Source organism: Diabrotica virgifera, chromosome 3 (assembly GCF_917563875.1).
Source record: "Diabrotica virgifera virgifera chromosome 3, PGI_DIABVI_V3a".
NCBI lineage: Eukaryota > Metazoa > Arthropoda > Insecta > Coleoptera > Chrysomelidae > Diabrotica > Diabrotica virgifera.
Genome location: NC_065445.1, coordinates 73,144,953 through 73,150,528, shown reverse-complemented (window position 1 = coordinate 73,150,528; position 5,576 = coordinate 73,144,953).

Genomic DNA, 5,576 nt, shown 5'->3' with positions numbered 1-5,576 from the left:
TTTGATGAATAATAATTAATTATTACTTTGGTCTTCAATATATACCATTATACAATACTTACCACAGCAATTTTGAAGTTTGAACTACTTAGCATAGGAAACATATAGAGTAGGTATATACCGACATAATAGCGTAAATTGTAATTAAGAACATTGGATATAATTTATAGAGTATATCAAATCACCAATATATACATATATCTTTATCCATCTTTAAATTTCAATAATTTCTGTAAAATTCAATAATTTGTCGACCCAATAAAATTTCGAAACTAATTTGTACATTATTTATTTATTTATTTATTAACGGCATCCATTTACAAAAGTTTTAAGAAAGCTGTACTTTATAAACAATAAATTTTAAACTATCAAACATCTCAGAATAATAAACTACAAAACTTATTTTAAGATACCCTTTAGTTGTTTTTTAAATAAACTAATTTGGTAGACAATACATTAAGGGGTAAATAATACTTCGTTCACACTAACAAGACTACTATTCAACTTAAATCTCACAAAAATCTCCCCAAAAGCTAAAAAATCGATAAAACTCCCATTTAAACGTATGTATTCCAATAGTGGCTACTCTCATTGTGACGTCGACAGAACGTGGTCAGCTGATAGTCGCATGCGCAATATCGTACCTGTCGTCTTTGTACCTTGGGCTTAGAATGATTAGTTTAAAAAAAAGTTTAACGCGAATGACGAATTTTTGTAGTTTGGTAAAAAATGCCATTTTCTTCAGAATACAAAGATTAGCATCAGAGATACGAAAAAATGTTTAAATATGAAATTGTAGGTTATTTAATTCGCAAGAACTTGGTTTGAAAAAATTTTTCTATAGCAAAAATTGAGTGAATCGTAAATGAGTACCTATATCGAAAAACATTGATTTTTGAAGATATTTTGCTTTAGGCGCGATTCGATTGAGGGTAAAATTGTACATAAATCGGCGCGCCTGCGCACACAGACAGTATGTAGTTCCTTGCTAATCTTTCAAGATACCTAGGTATTTATATATCTGTATCCGTGCAAATAAGTCATTAAAAGAATATTTTAGTGTTTTTAGTAAATGTATTATTTATCATAATTCTTGTGTTTTTGGATTTGTGTTTCTCTGTAGTAAAATAATAAAATATTATGTATTTGTCGCCGTGTTGTGTAATTATATCCGAAGCTTACATGTCAATTAGAAGGACCTCGCTGGTGTAGTTGGTAGGGCGTTAGCTCCGAGATTGGAATGACGCGGGTTCAAATCCTGCGCGATTAATTTTTTTTATTTTTGGTTGTTTTAATAAAAAAATTTTGAAAGTGGTAGATAAGAAAGTTAGTTTAATTTTTAAATAAAATACAAATAACCTGTTAAATATATTTACTTCGTTGAAATTACCTATATAATAGAAGAATATCTTCTTACGTGCGTACAAAGTACACACACATTCTTTTTTTTCGATATAAAACTAACACTTTCGATAGCGCATAAATCGAAAACTATTAATTTTATCAAAAAAATGTATAGAACATTTTTGGCTTAGAATGAATGTTTTTATCAACTTTTGCGGTCAAAATATAATAAAAAATTTCCACCCCTAAGATGGGGGAGGGGCAACCACCCCCGTGGTAAAAGCGGCTTTCGTCATCATATAGATTTTGATCCTTGGACTATCCACTACTTATTCTTAAATTTTCAAGCAATTCGATCCATTCTGTAAAAATTGCGAGGTAAAAAGCTTCGGTTCCTGGACTATTTCCCGTCCTTTGACTTTGAAACTACAATATTTTGCATTCGACGAAGAAGAGCTAACATATAATAAAGTATAGCTGGATTACTATTGGTCCTATAAAAAATAAAAAAAAAACGGTTTTGTTTATTTTTTCAAAAGGTACATTTTTGTTAAGTAAAGTTGTTTTGATAAAACGCAAACTTTTGGAGTTAGCAGAAAACTTATTAAAACATTTATTTTTCGGTATATTAATAATAAATATTATTATAATAATATTAGTATAATAAACTAACACTTTCGATAGCGAATAAATCGAAAACTATTAATTTTATCAAAAAAATGTATATAACGTTTTTTGCTTAGAATGAATGTTTTCACCAACTTTTGCGGTTAAAATATAATAAAAAATTTCCACCCCCGAGATGGGGTGGCAACCACCTCCATGGTAAAAGCGTCTTTCGGCATCATATAGATTTTGATCCGGACTATCCACTACTTATTCTCAAATTTTGAAGTAAATCGATCCATTCTGTAAAAGTTGCGAAGTTTTGTCCTATTTTAAGCTTCATTACTTGGACTATAAATATTAATAACGTAGTTCTATTCCTCTAGAAATATACCTATGTATTCCATTTATGTATATTATGTTTCTAGAGCATTATATATTATGTAGGTATATAACGTTCTTGAACTCTCAAGTTAAAACGTGTCATCGGGTTCTATTTTGCGTTAAGGCCTTCACCTCATTCTAAGACTTTTCTTGACCTCTTATCTCGTCCATGATGGATCTTCTCCAGAAGATCGAATGATACTCTGCCAAAATCTAGCGTGGTCCAAAGTAGACGTTTAATTATGTGAAAGTAGAGTATTCACATGAAGAGCTCAAAGATAAAAGGATGAGGGTCTATTTTTTGTCATTATGGAGATAATAAATTTCTTGTGCGTTATCTCATGTAAAATATTGCATGGTATCTAACTAAGCAATAAAGATGAAGGTGTACAAGCCATCCAACTTTGAAAAATACGTCTTCTAGGCTAAAAGAATGAAGGTGCTGCATATGCAGGCTAAAAGGATGACAGTCCACCTAGTTCAGATTTCTGACCACAGAGGTCTCTGCTATTAGTGCTGTTTATTGTCTAGATATTTTGTTAATGTACATACCTGTGTTTATTTCATAGACATATTATTGTATAGGTATATGGATTATTTACAGCTTTCTGTTATTCTGGTGTACATTGGTGTTATTTTGTAAAGTTTCAAGCATATTGTGACGCACTGCCACATGCTTAAACTTTTCATTGTATCCATTACTAACAATCTTCTACTGTATTTGTAGCTTGGTGTTATCAACAGGAGCAGATCTGTATGATATAACTTTTCAAAATATAGATTAACTTATCTGTATTTTTAGTTTCATTTTGAGACACGTTAGTGGGCCATCATCCATTTAGCCTGAGATTTCATGACATCAAAAGATAAATAAATTTATATTTATAGTAATTTGTAAATTGATAACCCAAAAACATAACCTATACGTTCCCTATAAGTTACTGCATGAATTAGTAACCAAAATGAAGTGCATTTTCTGTTAATTATTTGTATATTTAGTGTTAAAACTTAAAAACCTAATTTCTCAAAACTTGTTTTTTGGACCCTCATCCTTTTAGCCATAAGCTCTTCACATATTTCTGGAGGCAATCTATTGTCATCGACTTAGTCGCATTATTTTCACTTATTTATAATGTAGATTGAACATTTAATCCAACCAGTGTTTGACATTGTGGCTATTATGCAAGGACACGGAGTTCACGGACGATGGACTGATTAGTCCGAAAATGTTCGTTCTGAACAAGCAATGTAATCCTTTTGGATTTTTTAGAATTTTTAATTCTTAATTAAATTTTATACCAACTACACCAGGGAGGTTTTACTTCACGTTAGAAGTTACTTAACTAGATGGTATACAGTCAATTCTCGGGAACTATCCCGTTTTATTTTTTTAACGAATGCTTTATTATAGTCAATAAAACACACTTGACGTCCAGGCACCTTTGTATTAGTTTATTAAATGTATTATGTATTAAATGAAGAGCTTCACGCGTTCCTACGCCTTTACAAAACTATCACGTCAATGTCCAGTTTATGATATATTCGGTTATGGATGACTTTCATTAGCAACTTTAGCATATAGGACATCAAGCTAATGTTGCGGTAATCACCACATTCTCTTGTGCTTTTCTTCTTTTGAACAGTATTGTTTGAAATTGAACTTTTGAACAATATTGATTGAACAATAAGTGCCTATTTATCATTGGTGATAACGTGATATCTCTATTGATAAGAATATAAGAATTTTCTGTAGTTTATAGAACGCTTCTCTGGCATTTTCAATGCGTACTCTCAATAGGTAATAATGTGTACTCTTTCTAACGTTATTCCATACGTTCTGGTGTTCATTGGTTGCAACTCCATTTTGCTGACAGACGTAAGTTTTGTATTAAGTATTAAGTTTTATCCCATATTCATCACATGCTTCGGTTACCCTATTTATAAGTAGTTGCAAGTCTTCATCATTGGAGGCAATCAGTACTGTGTCGTCAGCGTATCTGAGATTGTTGACATGAATTGTTGACTTGAAATAATAAAACAAAACAAATTAAGATATCTTTAATATATTTCACTAAATATATTTTTAACAAGAAAAAACTAATAAATATCTTATTGCTGTGTCAATCAAAACATAAAGAAAAATCAATAGCGAAGTTCAGTTTTTTACACGTAGACAATGCCATAATAATAGTTTTTTTTTAAGTCAGAATACATCAAAAAGTTTATAAAATTGGAAGACAGACGCCAAAAAATATTGCGAGTATATATTACTTGCATTTTTCTCTTTAATTGAACAACAAATTATTTGGCACATGAACATTATATTAGGAAGTGGCCGAATCGTTCAAAAACTAGTACTACATTAAAGATAAGACAAACAAATTATATATTCACAAATAGGTTTTTGAAGAAAATATGCAATTGTATTGTAATTTAACTACAATCTATTCTATATTTTTTTATAAGTCACACCTGTTGTTGTTACGTACAGTTTAACTTTATTGAATATCTAAATAACCTCTTTAAATATAAATTAGTACAAACGTTATACGACACAAAAAGTCTTCTTCATCTTTATAAGCAATTCTGCTTGTTCATTGGAGGATTGATAACTGTATGAAAGGTTATCATTCCATCTTTATACTCTCATCTCTAAGTTGTTTACTGTTCTACTACTGTTTCCAGTAGCCTTTGTGTTGTTGCTGTGTCGAGTCTTGTTTCTGATTCATATGTCATTATTGGTCTTACAGTGACTCTATAAATTCTTGACTTCATCTCAGTGTTAATATGTCGGTTTTGGCATATAGTGTTATTAAGACTTCCTGTGAGTCTATTTGTTTTTTGTACTTGATCTGTCACTTCCTTTTGTACTTAATGTCTCACCCCTGTGATGTATCAAACACGTTATAAATAACGTGCACGTTATCCTGCATTTACGTTAAATTCTACAAATTGATGTGATGTATGACAGATAACGTTTCTCAAAAGCGTTATCTCATAACGTGTAGCCGTTATCTGGTAACATAACAGGTTCAACTTAACGCCACCTATTTAACCTCTTGGTATAAAATAACGTGTAGTATAAAGAATAAATAAATATAAAAAATGGACAATTTAGTCCAGAATTTTGTCAGATTGTAAACGTCGGGTTATTAAAATAATAGATGATGCTATTAGAAGGTTTGTAAAGTTATTTTTTAGAAATAGTGTATCATTTTTGAGGTTATGTTATTTGTAAACAA